Source organism: Acinonyx jubatus, chromosome B4 (assembly GCF_027475565.1).
Source record: "Acinonyx jubatus isolate Ajub_Pintada_27869175 chromosome B4, VMU_Ajub_asm_v1.0, whole genome shotgun sequence".
NCBI classification, from domain to species: domain Eukaryota; kingdom Metazoa; phylum Chordata; class Mammalia; order Carnivora; family Felidae; genus Acinonyx; species Acinonyx jubatus.
The window spans coordinates 57,503,352-57,523,123 of NC_069387.1; the positions used below are offsets into that span (position 1 = coordinate 57,503,352).

General features: G+C 39.5%; 1 protein-coding gene across 2 annotated transcripts in view; it reads right to left on the reverse strand.

Moving 5' to 3' along the window:
• Positions 1 to 19,772, reverse strand: part of LMNTD1 (lamin tail domain containing 1) — a 509,230-nt gene that overhangs the window by 22,013 nt on the left and 467,445 nt on the right. The window contains exon 14 of one of the 2 annotated variants that reach the window (XM_053226035.1): positions 7,639 to 16,964. The exons of the other annotated variant lie outside the window; for it this stretch is intronic. The gene's annotated coding sequence lies outside the window, so the exon portion shown is untranslated. Of the gene's footprint in view, positions 1 to 7,638; positions 16,965 to 19,772 lie in introns of those variants that run through there. 2 annotated transcript variants of the gene reach the window in all.

The window sequence follows — 19,772 nt, forward strand, 5'->3', positions numbered from 1 at the left end:
AAGAACAACATCAGAATCATAAGGGTCCCAGAAGAGGAAGAGAGAGAAAAAGGGGTAGAAGAGTTATATGAGCAAATCGTAGAGGAAAACTTTCCTAACCTGGGGAAAGACACAGACATCAAAATCCAGGAAGCACAGAGGACTCCCATTAGATTCAACAAAAACTGACCATCAACAAGATATTTCATAGTCAAATTCCTAAAATACTCAGGCAAGGAAAGAATCACGAAAGCAGAAAGGGGAAAAAAGTCCTTAACCTACAAGGGAAGACAGATCAGGTTCACAGCAGACCTATTCACAGAAACTTAGCAGGCCAGAAGGGAGTGGCAGGGTATATTCAATGTGCTGAATTGGAAAAATATGCAGCCAAGAATTCTTTATCCAGCAAACCTGTCATTGAAAATAGAAGGAGAGATTAAAAGTTTCCGAGACAAACAGAAATTAAACAAGTTCATGACTACTGAACCAGACCTGCAAGAAATTTTAAGGGAGACTCTCTGAGGGTAGAAGAGACCAAAAAAAAAAAAAAAAAAAAAAAAGAGCAAAAGCAACAAAGACTTGAAAGGACCAGAGACTTCAAGTATACAAGAAACATAATGGCAATAAATTCCTATCTTTCAGTACTCACTCTAAATGTCAATGGATTCAATGCTCCAATCAAAAGACATAGGGTAACAGAATGGATACGAAAACAAGATCCATCTATATGCTGTTTACACGAGACCCACTTTAGAGCTAAAGGCACCTTCACATTGAAAGTAAGGGGGTGGAGAATCATCTGCCATGCTAATGGTCAACAAAAGGAAGCTGGAGTAACCATACTTATATCAGGCAATCTAGATTTTGAAATAAAGACTGTAATAAGATTACAGGGGTGTATCCACCAAGAAGACCTAACAATTGTAAGCATTTATGCTCCAAATGTGAGAGAACACAAATATATAAATAAATTAATCACAAACATAAAGAAACTCATTGGTAATAATACCATAATAGTAGGGGAATTCAAAACCCCGCTTACAGCAATGGCCAGATCATCTAAACAGAACATCAACAAGGAAACAATGGCTTTGAATGATACACTGGACCAGATGGACTTAACAGATATATTCAGAACATTTCATCCTAAAGCAGCAGAATATATATTCTTCTCCAGTGCACATGGAACATTGTCCAGAATAGATCACATACTGGGACACAAATCAGCCCTCAACAAGTACAAAAAGATCGAGATCATACTGTGCATATCTTCAGACCACAATGCTAGGAAATTTGAAATCAACCACAAGAAAAAATTTGGAAAGATAACAAATACTTGGAGACTAAAGAACATCCTATTAAAGAATGAATGGGCTAACCAAGAAGTCAAAGAGGAGATTAAAAAGTAGATGGGAGCCAATGAAAATGGTAACACCACAGGCCAAAACCTCTGGGATGCAGCAAAAGCAGTCATAAGAGGAAAGTATATAGCAATCCAGGCCTTCCTAAAGAAGGAAGAAAGATCTCAGGTACACAACCTAACCTTACACCTTAAAGAACTGGAAAAAGAACAGCAAATAAAACCCAAAGCCAGCAGAAGACAGGAAATAATAAAAATCAGAGCAGAAATCAATGCTATTGGAACAAACAAACAAACCAAAAAACAAACAAACAAACAAAAAAAACAGTAGAATAGATAAATGAAACCAAAAGCTGGTTCTTTGAAAGAATTAACAAAATTGATAAACCACTAGCCAGTTTGATCAAAAAAAAAAAAAAAAAAAAAAAAGGAAAGGACCCAAATAAATAAAATCAAGAATGAAAGACTAGAGATCACAACCCACACAGCAGAAATAAAAACAATAATAAGAGAATATTATGAGCAATTATATGCCAATAAAATGGGCAATCTGGAAGAAATGGACAAATTCCTAGAAACATATAAACTACCAAAACTGAAACAGGAATAAATAGAAAATTTGAAGAGACCCATAACCAGTAAAGAAATTGAATTAGTAATCAAAAATCTCCCAAAAAACTAGAGTTCAGGGCCAGATGGCTTTCCAGGGGAATTCTACCAAACATTTAAGGAAGAGTTAACACCTATTCTCTTGAAGCTGTTCTAAAAAATAGAAATGGAAGGAAAACTTTTAAGCTCATTCTATGAACCCAGCATTACCTTGATTCCAAAACCAAAGACCCCACTAAAAAGGAGAACTATAGACCAATTTCCCTGATGAACATGGATGCAAAAATCCTCAATGAGATATTAGTCAACTGGATCCAACAATACATTAAAAAATTATTCACCACGACCAAGTGGGATTTATATCTAGGATGCAGGGCTGGTTCAATATCCTCAAAACAATCAATTATGATTTATCACATCAATAAAAGAAAGGCCACAACCACATGATACTCTCAATAGATGCAGAGAAAGCATTTGACAAAATATAGCATCCTTTATTGATAAAAACCCTCAAGAAAGTAGGGATAGGAGCATACCTCGAGATCATAAAAGCCATTTATAAAAGACCCAATGCTAATATTATTCTCAATGGGGAAAAACTGAGAGCTTTCTCCCTAAGTTCAGGAACAAGACAGGGATGTCCACTCTCACCAGTGTTACTCAATATAGTATTAGAAGTCTTAGCCTCAGCAATCAGACAATACAAAGAAATAAAAGGCTTCCAAATCAGCCAGGAGGAGGTCAAACTTTCACTGTTCGCAGATGACATGATACTCTATATGGAAAACCCAAAAGATTCCACTAAAAAACTGCTAGAACTGATCCATGAATTCAGCAAAGTTATAGGGTACAAAATCAATGCACAGAAATTGGTTACATTCGTATACATCAACAATGAAGCAACAGAAACAGAAATCAAGGAATCGATCCCATTTACACTTGCACTAAAAACCATAAAATACTTAGGAATAAATCTAACCAAAGAGGTGAAAAATCTATACACTGAAAACTATAGAAAGCTTCTGAAAGAAATTGAAGAAGACACACACAAAAATGGAGAAAGATTCCATGCTCCTGGATAGGAAGAGAAAATATTGTTAAAATGTCAATACTACCCAAAGCAATCTACATATCCAAAGCAATCCCTATCAAAATAACACCAGAATTCTGCACAGAGCTAGAACAAACAATCCTAAAATTTTTATGGACCCGGAAAATACCCTGAATAGCCAAAGCAATCTTGAAAAAGAAAACGGAAGCAGGCAACATCACAATCCCGGACTCCAAGCTATATTACAAAGCTGTAGTCATCAAGAGAGTATGGTACTGGCACAAAAACAGACACTCAGATCAATGGAACAGAATAGAGAACCCAGAAATGGACCTACAAAAGTATGGTCAACTAATCTTTGACAAAGCAGGGAAGAATATCCAATGGAATAAAGACAGTCTCTTCAGCAAGTGGTGCTAGGAAAACTGGACAGCGACATGCAGAAGAATGAACCTGGACCACTTTCTTACACCATCTGGACCACTTTCTTACACCATTCATAAAAATAAACTCAAAATGGATGAAAGACCTCAATGTAAGACAGGAAGCCATCAAAATCCTCAGGGAGAAAGCTGGCAAAAACCTCTTTGACCTTGGCCGCAGCAACTCCTTACTCAAGATGTCTCCAGAGGCAAGGGAAACAAAAGCAAAAATGAACTATTGGGACCTCATCAGAATAAAAACTTCTGCAGAGCAAAGGAAACAATCATCAAAACTAAAAGGCAACCGATGGAATGGGTGAAGACATTTGCAAATTACATATCAGATAAAGGGTTAGCATCCAAAATCTATAAAGAACTTATCAAACTCAACACCCAACAACAAATAATCCAGTGAAGAAATGGGCAAAAGACATGAATAGACACTTCCCCAAAGAAGACATCCAGGTGGCCAACCAACACATGAAAAAATGCTCCACATCACTCATCATCCGGGAAATACAAATCAAAACCACAATGAGATGCCACCTCACACCTGTCAGAATGGCTAACATTAACAAGTCAGTCAACAACAGATGTTGGTGAGGATGCAGAGAAAGGATTTCTTTTTGTACTGCTGGTGGGAATGAAAACTGGTACAGCCACTCTGGAAAACAGTATGGAGTTTGCTCAAAAAATTAAGAATAAAACTACCCTATGACCATGTAATTACACTACTAGGTATTTATCCAAGGGATACAGGTATGCTGTTTTGAAGGGGCATATGCACCCCCATGTTTATAGCAGCACTATCAACAATAGCCAAAGTATGGAAAGAGCCCAAATGTCCATCGATGGATGAATGGATAAAGAAGATGTGGTATATATATATATATATATATATATATACACACACACACACACACACACACACACACACACACACACACACAATGGAGTATTACTTGGAAATCAAAAAGAATGAAATCTTGGTATTTGCAACTACATGGATGGAACTAGAGGGTATTAGGCTGAGAGAAAGAAGTCAATCAGAGAAAGACAAATATCATTTGACTTCACTCATATGAGGCCTTTAAGACACAGAACAGATGAACATAAGGGAAGAGAAGCAAAAAATAATATAAAAACGGGGGGGGGGGACAAAACATAGGAGACTCTTAAATATGGAGAACAAACAGAGGGTTACTGGAGGGGTTGTGGAGGGGCGTGCGCTAAATGGGTAAGGGGCATTAAGGAATCTACTCCTGAAACCATTGTTTCACTATATGCTAATTTGGATGTAAATTTAAAAAATAAATTAAATAAATAAATAAGTAAAATTAGAACCTCCCCTCCCCCACCAAAAAAAAAAGAAAGCAGTTAGGATCTGAAGTTTAGGAACATGGGAAACTTTGTTTATACGTCCATCTCAGTATGTGTAGAAGGCTCTGAGTGGAGGAAGGCACATTTGACATACCCAGTTTATAAGTGCCAAAGGGAATTAATATTTGCTCTTACTCCACAAGAAAAATCTCACGCTAGAATCTTGCATTAGTTATAAGATGAGAATGATGGCTCTTAAGCATGACATTTAGTCTTACTGCATTGCTATAACTTGGGAGCTGGATTTGAATGCTGGGACACACTGATTAACGATACACTTCCTCTTTCTAAGAAGACTAAGTTGTTTTTCTGATGTCACTTAGGTAGTAAGTGGTAAGGCTGGAGACTGAAAATAGGTTTGTGGACTGTGGACTTAGTCTTTTCCACCAAACCCTGATGCCACCCTGCTCTTTGTGCCCTTCAGCATTAGGTCAGCAGAAACCATAACATTTATTTGGCAATTTAGAAAGATGTAGGATATGCTTACTTAAGAGAGAGGGAAGTTTACTTTGTTAACAACCAGTTTTGTTTCATAGAGAGAAGAGGTGGCCCATGCCCCTTGCTAAGAAGAAAGTTTCTATCCCTGGGGGTCCCTGGGCTGATTCAGTCCTATGCGATGAATGGGCCAGTAAAGGACTTTTTTTTTTTTATTTTTTAAATGTTTATTTTTGAAAGAGAGAGAGAGAGAGAGAGAGAGAGAGAGAGAGAGAGAGAGAGAGAGAATCGGAAGCAAGCTCCAGGCTGAGGCTCCGAGCTGTCAGCAGAGCCTCACGCAGGGCTCAAACCTACAAACTGTGAGATCATGACCTGAGCCGAAGTTGGACACTTAATCGACTGAGCCACCCATGTGCACCAGTAAAGGACTTATTTAGTATCTGAATTGGCTTGAAGAGTCATCTGGCTTTTGAATCTGGCTAAGGAAAAAATGGTGACTGAAGTAAAAGAACTGCATGTCTGGCCTTTATAAAATACAAGTGTTCCAGACGTTGTCTCAGCACTCCATATTATTCTCATCCCTTTCTATGCCAGGCCTGGTACCTGGAGTTGAAAAACTGATTTTTCCAGCACAGTCTGGGACTCAACTTAAGTAATGAGAGCCAGATGCATTCATGTGAGATTTAGGATGTAAAGGAAAGTTCTTCAGGCATCAGTGGGTTCTTCAGTAGACGTGGGATTTTGCAGTTATTGCATTTCCCTGCCAATTACCCTCCTCAGGGTTGCAGGGAAGCTCTGACTTTAGCAGCTGTTTCCTTCAGTCTCTGGACCATGGGGCAGCAGCACAAGCTTCCGGATTCTCTGGACTGAAACTACAGCTAAATACTAAAGGCCCTCACTCCCTATAATTTTTTACCTTAGATCTTTCAGTGGCTTTGGAAACATCTAATTCTATGTACTAATCCTTTTTGCTTCAAAAACATTGAATAGATTCTGTTTTACTGATTGACCTCTGATTTATAAAGTTGTAACCCTATGATCCAGCAATTGCACTAGTAGGTATTTACTCAAAGGATACAAAAATACAAATTCAAAGAGATACTTGTATCCCGATGTTTATAGCAGCATTATCTACAACAGCCAAACTACAGAAATAGCCTGTGTCCACTGATAGATGAATGGATAAAGAAGGTGTGCTATATATACACAATGGAATATTACTCAGTCATCAAAAGGAATGAAATCCTGCCATTTGCAACAACATGGATGGAGCTACAGAGTATACTGCTAAGTGAAATATATCAGTCAGAGAAAGACTAATACCATATGATTTCACTCATATGTGGAATTTAAGAAACAAAAGATCAAAGGGCAAAAGAGAGAGAGAGGGAGGCAAACCAAAAAACAGACTCTTAACTATAGAGAACAATCTGATGGTTACCAGAGAGGAGTTAAGTGGGGAGATGGGTGAAATAGATGATGGGGATGAAGGAGTGCACTTGTGATGAACACAGGGTGATGTATGGAACTACATCATATATATAATGATATATATAACATATATATAACATAACACCATATGTTAACTAACTAGAATTAAAATAAAAACTTAAAAAATAGTTGTAATCAGAGTGTCTATGTCTGAAGTACAAATGGTAGGACCAATTTCTGTCTCTGATAGCAAGGACAATGGGAAGATCCAGACTAAGTTATATAACAGGAAAAAATATTACATGTTTTTATTTAAAAATGAAAAATGAACAGAAAAGTCATAACTATCAACATTTTGCTTTGTCTTTTTTTAACCTTGAAGATAAAGCTAAGTGTGCTTTAATCTTCATCACCTCTCCCACTGACATCATTTCCCCTTCCTTTCTCCCTTTGTCAGAGCAACCACTATATCGGGCCTCTTTATATACTTTCAATTGATATTTTAAATATAAATATGTAGAAATATTTTATGCATTTAAAGAATAGCATCATATGTACATATTCTCCATCTTGCATATTTGCCTCAAATCACACTGCTAAGGTTGATCCATGTAAGCATATGTAGGTCTAGTTCAATTGCTTCAACTGCTTCATAGTTTTTCCTGATAATCGATGATTCCACATTGTATTACTATGTGCCCTTTTTAGATTGTTCCCAGTTATTATGCTATTATTAAAACAAAGATATAAGAAGCTCTTCTTTTTGAATGCTTTCTGAGTCTTAGATTTTAGGGAAACTAAGACAACATATATGTTTAAAAAATATTTTCTTACTCCTTGGTATTCTCTTATAAGATACCTACTTAATAGTGATATGGTCCACACATTCTAAAAACTGAGTGAAGTCTGGTTTTATTTTATTTATTTTTTTAAAGTTTATTTTTATTTTGAGGGGGGGGGGAGAGAGAGAGACCAAGCAGGGGAGGGACAGAGAGAAAGGGAAAGAGAGAATTCCAAGCAGGCCTTGCTCTGTCAGCAGAGAGTCTGATGCAGGGATTGAACTCAAGAACCGTGAGATCATGACCTGAACCAAAACCAAGAGTCGGATGCTTAACTGACTGAGCCACCCAAGTGCCCCAAGTCTGATTTTAAACGATCAAACAAAAGAGATAGTTTAGAGGAACAGGCTTTCCTCAAATTCTCTATCCCTTCTGACTCTATGAAATCATAGACAGAACTGTGTTAATTATTTGTGAGTCTTTTGACTTTTAAACTGTGCCATTGCAGTATTTGCTTTAAAGTACCATGTTGGGTCCCCATCAAAGGGTAGCAATATGAAACTCCTTGCCTCATTTGGACTTTTTTCATCCTTAACTTTTGTTTAGGCTCAATGTCAATTTCTTGCTCCTTGACAAATCCCCTGGCAGTACAGAAATCAATGTCAGAGCGCAAAGTGTAGTGTGACAGTTATCCTTAGTGACTGTCCAGTGTAGTCCTTAACAAGAGTATTTAGTCTCTCACTTGAAAGCTGTGTTTCATGCAGAGAGATATGCTTTTAAGAGATAAAGTTCCAAGAGGGTTGAAATGAGTCATAGTAGTTGATTAGTCTATGATGGTGATGAGTCACTAGAACCAAAACAGTTTGCAAAGTGCTTGGCTGATGACCAAACGCTCTGGCTTGAACTACTCAGATATGACATTTTGGAAAATGGGAAGAAAATTGTGATATCCTACTATCTCCCCATGGAACATGTTTGTCAGCTGGGTGGAGTATTATTTTCATTTTTGCACATACTGCTCCCTTGACTTGGAACACCCACTCTAACGCTGCCACTCTGACTCGCAAATGCTTATTACTCATTTTTTAAGATCTGTTTCAGACCTGACGTTTTCCTGAGGCACCGTTACTCACTGTCATCACTAAGCCCCACAGCTGTTGGTTTCTACTGTTATTAGACAATCTGTCATGTCATATTGTAATTTACCTTTCCTAAATTTATCTTCTTCACCATTCTTCTGGAGCAGAGATCCTGTCTTGGTTGCTCTTTTGTATTTAGCACTTGTCACACAGGCAGAGTTCAACTCACTTTTGTTTCTTTGTTAAATGGGCATGTTTCTGTTCATATAGACACTATGAGATGCGAACAATGATAACAGTAATAGTTAACACTGTTTCTAACTTGTTGGGCACTGTATTGAGTGTTTTTGTTGTATTATTTCATTTAATCTCCTAACACCATCCAGAAAGTAAGTACTGTAATCCCTTTTATAGATAAGGATGCCCAAAGCACAGAGAGGTTATGTAACTTGTCCTAAGTCACACAGCTACTAAAGGTGGTGTAAGGAATTACACTTAAGCATTCTGACATCACAGACCACATGTGTAAGTACTATGCTATATTGCCCGTATTTTACCCTAGGAAGAGAATCTAAAGATAATTTTAAAGGGACAGAATACAATTTGATGTAAAAAAAAATAAAAATAGAAGTCACCAAGAGAATGTCTCGGAATTAATTTGAAGGCTGTATTTATTTGAGTTAGAGCTATTCCTATTGTCCCTGAGGGAGTCTCTGATTTACTGTGTAGGTAAGTAGGAAACAAAACTGTAGAGAAACTGTACTGTGATTCCTTGTAAATAAGGAGAAAATAATAGAAGGCTCACGCAGCCTGAAACTCTTCGTTTCACAAAACATACATGCAGGCCAGGCCGAAAATGTTATGATACAGAAGGAGACTAAAGCAGGGAGGTGAGCTTATTAATTTCCCCCCTTTTTTTGAATTATTTCACTGCGTTATTTCAGTGGAAACATGTCACTATTTAATATTTTAAGAGGAATTTAAAGAAAAAATTATTGAAGATCAATAAAGATTCTAGTAAGAAATTTCGAGGAGGTGACTTGCCAAGTCACACCTGGTAGGCAAAGTTGAGTTAATTCAAAGCAGTCCTCGTGAAGCCCTCATATTAGACGTGGCAGTTCCATTCTTAAGACTGTAAGAAATGAGGAAATTGCGACCTGAGGCTGATTGACCAGGCCTAGTGGCTGCACCATACTCATTCATGCATCTCCCAACTCACTCCACGCATTGCCCCTCAGGCCTTGGCAACTTTGCTCAGTGAGGGTCCTTGGCCACATGTCACTACCTGCTATCTCAGCCTTTCCTAGGAGGGCTCCTCATGCATCCCTGTCTGACCAAGTCTCTCACAAAGGTGCTGGTTCCTGCTGCCACTTCTGGGTTCAGAGGAAGGTACATGTTATGGGACAGGAGATTTGGCTTCCCCAGCAGCTGCCCCAAGGGGCTGGAAAAATGCAGCCTGGGAGAAAGGGGGAGGAGCTGCTTTGTGCAGTACATTTGAACATAAAACTGAAGACAGCCAGAACATAAATCCCTCTCTCATCCTCCCACGGATCAACTCTTCTGAGGCTCAGTGGTTCCAGATGGCATTTCCAGAGACATCTGTATGGTCAAGCAATGGATTAGGTCTTCTTGTGGAGCCATGACCACTGCCTTGTGCTCAATTTCTCTCCTTCCCTGTCTCCCTCCCCCTTTGCCCTCATTCCTGCTGCCCTGGGAGCAAGAGTGGTAGCATCTAAACTTTACATCACACTCTGTTTTCCAGGGGACTGGGGCCAAGTTGTGGTGGGATATTCAGGTTTAGAAATGCTGGCACCTGATGTTATAAATAGTCATTTAGACCAAAAGTTGGGAAACGCTGTTTCAAGTTTGAGCATGGGACCTGTGGGCTTTGGGGAAAAAATGTCTTTGGTCTGATACAAGAAAATGTAGGCTAGACATAATTATTCAGAAAAAATAAATTTTCTCTAGATTATATAGAAAAGAATTAACTTGGGATTTTTGTGGAGCAGAATTATGTGAATGACATTATTTTGTCTGTCTTCACTAATAGGATATATCTTTTGAATTAGCAACTTGTTAAGGCCAAGTAAAAAATACCAGCTTTATCTAACAAACGTTTGGCATTTTGACCAACTGTAAATATATAGTTAAAGCAAAAAAAAAAAAAAAATCTAAGGACGCCTGGGAGACCCAGTTCGTTAAGCATCCAGCTCTTGGTTTCTGCTCAGGTCATGGTCTCATGATTTGTGGGATCTAGCCCTGTGCTGGGCTCTGCGCTGACAGTACGAAGCCTGCTTGGGATTCTGTGTGTGTGTGTGTGTGTCTCAAAATAAATAAACATTTTAAAAATCTAAATAAAAGTAATATATGCTTATCTGGTAATGTGATGAATATAGTCATGAATGAAAATTAAGAATTGGCAATAATCCTACCATACAAATAACATTTTGTTGTATGTCTGCTCATGTTTTCTATGGATAGGATATGTACATATTTCACACATAGTTTTATTTATATATTATACATTTGTGTGCATAATATAGTTATATATATATACATATATATATATATATATACACTATGTATACATGTAGAATGTTTTTCAAATATACTGTATTAATACTTGTATACACTTTATAAAACTCACACATATCTTATATATGATTTGGAGTGTTATTGTTTAACTTAATATATTATGAGATATTTCCTAAGTTATTAAGTATTATGAAACATGCCTTTTTATGGAGACATTCAGTCTTTCATTGCCTGGATAGGTCAGAGTTTTTACCGAACCTAATACTTTGTTGTTGGACATCTAGGATGTTTTAGATAAGAATTTTTGTATAAGGTTCCCTTTCCCGTTTCAAAAATGTTATAGAATTTAGAGGGATAGGAAAGTCTTTGAGGGATGGTCTAGTTCACACCTCCTTAATCCTTTAATTATCCTTATAAGCGGGACTGAGAATAAGTAAAACTGTACAAGGGATTTATTCCATTTGCTTTTCTTTTATTCCTCTTCTTGCTTAGGTGTCCAATGCCTTCAGCCCCCTTCTCTCTCTGCATGTTGCCCAAATTATCGAAGCCTCATCTCTCTGGTTTTAATAATGATAGCAGTAACAACAACAACAACAAGTAAGGCATACAGGGCTTACCCTGTACCAGGTTCTAGTCTAAATATTACATTTACTTCAACTTATTTAATTCTTACAGAACCTTCTGAGGTAGGTGGATACCCTTACTCTCCCCCAGTTACAGAGGTGGAATCAGAGAGTGGTTAAGTTCATTATTCACATTCACACAGATTTAGTAAGTGGTGGACCCAGCATCTGAGCCTGGGCTGCCAAGTTCTAGAGACTGAGCTCTAACCACTATGTTGTAACAGAGGATCCCCAGGGTAAAGATGGCAAGGAAGTTTTATTCTGAGCTCTACTTGCAATTGCTGGGAATGACTGCCTGGAATGGTGTATTGAGGATTCGGAGGTCGCATCTGGGTTTAGAGGAGAAAAGAACCGTGATGTACAAACAATATCTCCCTTATGTGAAAGGGTGGAGCTGTTGCATATTTCCCATCTTTGCCTTATGGTTTTCATTATGCTAGAATTAGGGATACAGGGATAAAGCTCTAGAGATAAAAAAAATTCTGTAGGAGGAATAGAGTTAACTAATTTACTGTTTCTGCAGGAGGGACATGACAGGGCAGAGGTTAGGGCTATTACAGGCCTTGGAAATCACTTTTGTTCTACTCCCTTCCTGTCAACTGGCATGCTACCTCCTTCAGTGCTGATGACTCCATATGCATTTCAAGACTGCTATTTTCCTATTTGTTAGAAAACTCTGCCTCTTTCATTCTGTTCATCCTCAGTTGAAATAAAAACAGAGGGCAACGGAAGGAACAAAGGCTTGGAGACAGGGATATGGCCTTGTATTTTTGCTCCATTGAATCTACTCTTTTCTTGTGTAGCACTTACTAAGCCTCCCCTAACCCCAATTCTCTCATCTGGAAAATAATTCTTATGTTTTAAATTGTCATGGAGATTAAATCAGATAATTGTATTGGAAATGCCTTATATGCTGAAGATGAATGTTTCTTCCCTCATTCTTATTAACTCATACATTGTATCCTTTCATATTCTTTTTTTCCTTTGATTATTTCTGATGGAGGCCATTTACTCTAATATTTAATAGCTTGGTTTTTGGTTATATGGAAATATCCTTATCACGCTTTTAATTATGGCTAGTTCAGAAATAAACACTCAAATAAAGATCTGGCTAGTGCTTGGTGACTACACAAAACTGTGCAGAGGGTTAATTTAGTGCTTGCTTGTTCACAAATTGTATTTTAAGAAGTATTATAGAGGGGCGGCTGGGTGGCTCAGTCAGTTGAGCGTCCAACTTTCGCTCAGGTCATGATCTCACGATCCGTGAGTTCGAGCCCTGCGTCGGGCTCTGTGCTGACCGCTCAGAGCCTGGAGCCTGTTTCAGATTCTGTGTCTCCCTCTCTCTCTGACCCTCCCCTGTTCATGCTCTGTATCTCTCTGTCTCAAACATAAATAAACGTTAAAAAAAAAAGAAGTATTATAGAAAGCCAGTAACTCTCTCCTATGTTCATAGTGCAACCATTTCTTTTTTTTTGTAAGTTTATTTATTTTGAGAGGGGGTGGGAGAAGCAGAGAGAGGGAAACAGAGAGAATCCCAAGCAGGCCCCACGCTGTCAGGGCAGAGCCCAAGGTGGGGCTTGAACTCACGAACCACAGGATCATGACCTGAATCAAAATGAAGAGTCGGACGCTTAACAGCCTAAGCCACCCTGGTGCCTCCGTGCCACCATTTTCTAAATGGTCCAAGGCGGAAACTCAGGGGTCATCATATTCACTCACTTTAGTTTTGCATAACTTCTATTGTACACTAATCTTTTCTTCAGCAGTGTCCACTCTGGCGTCAATCTCATCTGTGTAGGAAACTTTGCATACCTTTTAGAAGGACCTACTTAGGAGGGCTGGCCCTTGGGTGCCACCTTGGAACCTGGCTTTGGAATATTCCCTACATTGATAAGGCTCTTTTGCCCACTGGCGAACTCCCTGCTGTACCAGCTTGCCTAAACATAGATTAATTGTACAGATGACGTATTTATAGTGAACACCAGCTTTCCTACTAGGAGTCTGGAGTTTCGGTAGTTGTAGAGGGTGCCAACATGACCATCCCCCAGTGAAAACCTTGGACTTTATCTTAAGCAGGCTTCCCTGGGAAGAAATACTGAATTTTGTTGGGAGGAAGGAGCATGTTCTGTGTGGCTAGTCCTCCATTCTTTACCCCCTCCGGCCCCAGAGGGAGAGCTTTGGAAGCCTGTGCCTGAATTCCTGCAGACTCCACCTATATGTCTTCTTCCTTTGTGGGGCCTGCTGAGTATGGCTGTGCTGTAACAAATCATAGGTCTGATTACACTCCCACTGTGGTAATGAGCCTTCTGAGCCATTCTAGTGAGTGATCCAATATGTGGGTGGGCCCGGGACACCCAAAAAACAATCCTCTGTATTTTTCATGCCTTAAAAGTTTAATTTGAATCTTTTTCATATCATCCATGTCTCCTCTTAACAAGCTCAATTTTTTCTCTACCTTCTTGAACATATGGAATATATTTCTTATAATTGTTTTAATGTCTGTGTCGATTAATTCTATCATCTGTGCCATTTCTGGGACTGTTGCCCTTGGATAATTATTTTGTTCTTCTCATAAGGGGTTGTTTTACCCCCCTTTTGGCATACTTAGTAATTTTTTTTATTGGATTCCTGATATGAATTTTGCCTTTTTGCTTATTGGATATTGTAATATTCCTTTAAATGTTCTTGTGCTTTTTTCTGCAGTTAAGTTACTGGAACATAGTTTGATCCTTGGAGGCTTTCTTTTGAGTCTTGCTAGGTGGGACCAGAGCAGCCTGTAGGCTCACAGCCAAGGCAGTGCTCTTCTGTGTTCCCTATCTGATGCTCTGCATATTACAGGGTTTTTCCACTCTGCCTGGTGGGAACACAGATTCCTCCCAGTCATTTGTGAGCCCCACGAATCACCCCGTCTGTTCCTTGAGGTGGTCCTTTTCTGGCCTTAGTAGTTTCTCCACAGCACACGCTGATCAGTGTTTAATTTAAGATGCAAGAGGAACCCTCAAGAAATCTCTAGAAATTTCTCTTTTTGTGGCTCCCTCCTCTCCACTCGGCTCTCTCCTCTCTAGTGCTCTAGTGCCCTGTGACTTGTAGCTGCCATGGCCTCTCCAAATTCTCAACTCTCTCTCCTCAACTCAGGGAGACTTCTGAGCTTTGTTTGGGTTCCCTCTTTGGGTGCTGAGGCCTGGAAACCAGGCAGTGAGTTAGGGCTATCATGGGGCTCCCTTGTTTGTTTTCCTTTTCTACAGGATCACTGCTCTCCACCACTTGTTGTCTAGTGTCTAAAGACCATTGTTTTGCATATTTTGTTCATCCCTTTTTAGTTAAAATTTTTTTTAATGTTTATTTATTTTTGAGACAGAGAGATAGAGCATGAATGGGGGAGGGTCAATGAGAGAGGGAGACACAGAATCTGAAGCAGGCTCCAGACTCTGAGTTGTCAGCACAAGAGCCCGATGCGGGGCTCAAACTCACAGACCAATATCATGACCCGAGCCAAAGTCAGACGCTTAACTGACTGAGCCACCCAGGTACCCCTTCACTTTTTAGTTTTTAAGGTGTGTGTGTGTGTGATGGTAGATCTAGCCTGTTACTTCTTCAGGGTCAGAAATGGACATCCATATTTCCACACTATCTTTGAATTATGAAGCTATGGGCCTTAACTTCTCTGGGGACAATGCCTGGCACACATTACCTGCTGAATGACTAGAGGACTGAATGACTGGTCTCCTTAACTTTACTATAGAGTTAAAGATACAGTATGATTCTTCATTTGCCAGACTAGACACATATTAGTAAAGCTTCAAATAATTATATTTAGATCTATGCATACTTGAAACAAAATCCCTGCTCTGGCATTTAGTAGTTACTGATCTTATGACTTATTCCCTTCTGAGGATAACATGTGGCTTATAGGGCAGGCAGGAGAATGAACCAAGAGGTGACGTGGGTAAAGTGCACAATAAGTTCTGAGTTAAAGTGGAGTTCTTGTTATTTTTAGTGTGCTGAAAGGGTGACCTTGCATTGATGCAAGACTTTATGATTCATGTGCTTTCCATATATATATTTTATATAACCCTAGCAATATATTTTCTCCCAAATAGTTACCTAGTTTAATAAAAAGCAAACAAAATTCTCAAGGTTCTTATGAAAGAAGAAAAAAACAAAACAAAACAAGCTAATATTTCACTATTTGGAGACGTGGGAGCAGAGCATTGTTTTATAGAAGCCTCTTGAACATCATGCTCTACTTCTGGCTTTGAAGAACAACATCTGGCTTGCATGATAGACTTTGTTTCTCAAGTTTTTAACTCGTTCTTCATCTACTTGTGTATGCCAAAAGCTGTTTTCCACAGACTCCCCTTTGTACTCACCTTCTGTGATATACAGCCTAAAACTGACAGCTGGTACAATTGGGAAGGTCTTGAATGGCTGGACTGCAAGTTCCCCTCCCCACTCTGCTCTCACGGATAAGGCCCCCCAGCCAAACAACCCTCCTTATCAAGGGGACCAGACACAGTCTCTGCTTATCTCTCACTAATGGGTTTTAGTTTCTTGCCAGCCTGTGGAATTATTCAAACAAGCCAATCATATCCCACTGTGGGAACCAGAGGGCACCTTACCCTCTTGACACTACAAAACCTACTTCCCATCCTCCCTGGTTGTTCATGCTACATCTGCATGCACCCTTCATGTGGCCCTGCGTGGGGCTCTGTGTCCTCCTTCCCTTGGCTATGAGGGCACATGACTCAGAAACTGCTGTTGATTTCATCTGCCCAATTCTGGGTATCAGATATTTGGCCATCCTCAGAACCCTAGGATGGGAATCTCTCCCTTGACAGTGGGGTGAATAGAAAGTGACTAAAACACCATCCTTGTCACCCACTGCACCTGCTCTCCTCACCTCTCAGCACTATTAGGGATGTGTGGAGACAGTGCCTCCAGATTCACTCCACCGAATAAAGAGATCAGGGTCTGAGAGGAGGAGGAAAGGGCAGGGAGAAAGAAGGCACGTACTAGGATGCTTGCTAATCCTTTCCAAGCTCTGGGAGTTTACAGACACTGGTTCCCAGAAGAGGTTGGGGGAGAGGGGATAAGGAGGCAGACCCAGCTTCTCCAGCTCTGGCTCTCAGTGCCAGCTCTCCCACACTCTGGCAGAGGATGACATGGAGTGTGGCAGGACAGGGTGTTCTTTCTGTGTACTCTTGTCCTCCCTTCATCATCACCCATGATGGGGAAGGAGTCTTTTAATCTGACGACATATCCAAATTATGCTGTGAGCAATCTGTATTAGGAAGAGGAAGATTTGCCTGTTAAATAACTTCTTTGGTCAAGAGTCCCACTGAGCATGTGAAATATGAAATTCATATGAAATATATATATATATGAAATATATATACATTTTTTACACGTGTTCTGTTTTATTATGTACAAAACCAAGCATACAATAATCATAACAGCAAATAACAAACATGCCCAACAGAGTCAGGCCATTTGAAAAGGAGCTCTGTACCTGCATGTAAATACATAATAAATACTGCTTCTCTGTTACTTTGAAATCTGGTATCACCTACAGTTTTATATTTTTAACTACTCAAGTAAGTGAGCATAAGGAGGACTTAGGCAATATCTAAATCATGAAAGGTAAATATTCTTTCATCTCTCTGGAAACTAACCTAATAGCTTAAGAACCACTCCAAGCCTTCCTCCCTTTAGTCCGTAGCTGCCTTAAGATCAACTATGTCCCCCGATCTTTGTTGACATGGGTACCCACCCAGCCCTACAAGTCACTTATGAACCTCTGGCCAGTCTAGCCATTAAAGATTTGAGAAATAGTTTCAATCTAAATAAGTGTAGCTAATACTGATATATTTTTGCAGTTTGTTTTTGTATGTTTTTGTTTTCCACTGATTCTAAGCCTGAAGTAATTCTTCTTACATTATCTACACTATTTTTTTTTACCTTGGATTATTTTAATTGGTTTAAACACAATGTGGATGTAAATAATTCCCCAGAAATGAGAGGCACTTCCCTGAATACTGAATGAATGACTCATGTCCCCAGACTAGCAGGACACTTGGTGGCTTGGACCTGACCAGCCAGAGGAGGTCATAACTCCCAATTGCCAGCAGTGTCTGCATGAAAATGGCCACATTCCTGTCTGCAGCATTTACATAAGGAGGCTGTGTTGGAGATGTGTATCAGAAATCACAGAATTCAAATTGTGCTTATGTTCTGTAGTGAACCTATGCCGTTCATCAGATGCTCCGATCCCATTGCAAGAATAGTGATTAACATAAACCATCAACCTGAGGCAAAAATGTAAACAGCCAAAGTCACTTCTGGAGGCTTTTAAAATGGTTTTAACATGTGACATTATAACTATTCTCCAAATTAGGCAACCGACTTCAATCAAAGAGCAAGGAATAAATGGAACATTTCAGGCACCACCTATAAATTTCTTTAAAAATTTTTTTTAATGTTTATTTATTTTTGGAGGAGAGAGAGACAGAGTGTGGGGGGAGGGCAGAGACAGAGGGAGACAGAATCTGAAGCAGGCTTCAGGTTCTGAGCTGTCAGTATAGAGCCTGTTGCGGGGCTCAAACCCACAAACCACAAGATCGTAACCTGAGCTGAGGTCGGATGCTCAACTGACTGAGCCACCCAGGTGCCCCCCACCTATAAATTTCTTAATCATGATGGCCTTCAGCTCTGACACATGCAAGGCGAAGCAGCCTGTGACCCTCAACCTGAGGGATCTCCAAGAGTACCCACAGAGAGCATTACCAGAGAAGGCAGCGGCTCAGCCTAAACCCCCTAGTATTAGTAACAGGAGTATGTATATGTGTATAACATGCTTACAGAGATTTATCAGCCCTGAAATGTTATCAAGAGCTAAGTAAAAATCTGAGCAGAGAAAGGATCATGAGTGAGGTGCAGTACCAGCTGTGTATAAAGGACTAGTCCATTTGTGCTCACAAGGAGCAAGACAGGCACAGAACACATGGGGTGCCACTCAGGAAGCACAGAAGAGTGAAGTAAGACCAGTACTATTTTCAAACTACAATACAGACACCGAGTGTAGAAGTTACAGCATCCCCGAGAACTTGGGAAGGGATGCCCACTGGATATGCATCTTTGTTCATATCCAAAGGTACAAGATCTTAGTGTGAAGAGCATGCTTTCTCCCATAGGGTAGTGTGAAAAATAAACAGACTCTAAGGGGGAATCTGTGAAAATCTAGAAATGAAGTCTTAGAAGAAAGAAATGACCATGAAAATGTGTATATGTTATTTAATACTATTAAAGTCAAATTTTAAAATGGGACCTTAATATTGAACTTTTGCCCATTATTATTTCATTTATAAATGCATCTTGTCCTCATGCTATTAACTTAAAGTGTCTTGGACAGCACTGGCTGCTCCGTGCAGCCTGTAGGCCAGTATGCATTTTCAAATGAAAAGAGCCAAGTTTTTAATTTGCCCCAAAGGTGAAAAAATTGAAACCAATGTGTATGAAAACAAAGAGAGTGATCATTTAAAGGCATAAAATCAGCTACAGTCATTTAAACATACTGGATATCAAGTAGTTAACCGAAGGTTTTAAGGATATTCACAATATCAACAGAAGTGTCACAGCACAACTGTACAGACAAGGAGGCATAACTTAAGGGCAGTTAAATAAGAAGCATCTAGAAGAGCCAGGGAGCCACAGAACCAGTTAAGGATATTAAGAAGACACTCAGTAATCCCTATTATTCCTATTCCACTCCCCCTCTCCATCTCAAAATGTGTCCTCACTCCTCTGCCCCAAAGCAAGGTGATAAAAGCTGCTCTTGCAAAGTAAAACAGACCCTTATGTTGACTACAGACAGCAGGATATCCAGGTCTCAAATCAGTAATGGAATGACTGTGACAGTCACATGTGGTTCTGTATGTGTCTGATTTCAGGCCTTTTGTGTACGAACTCTAAAATGTGGTTTTCCCATGCACTTTCTTCCAGAGGCCACATATGCCAGAAACACTAGGGTGCCAGAATTTTCATGTTTATCTCCCACCTAACAGTAGCATTCCTGCTGAGACCCACTAACTTA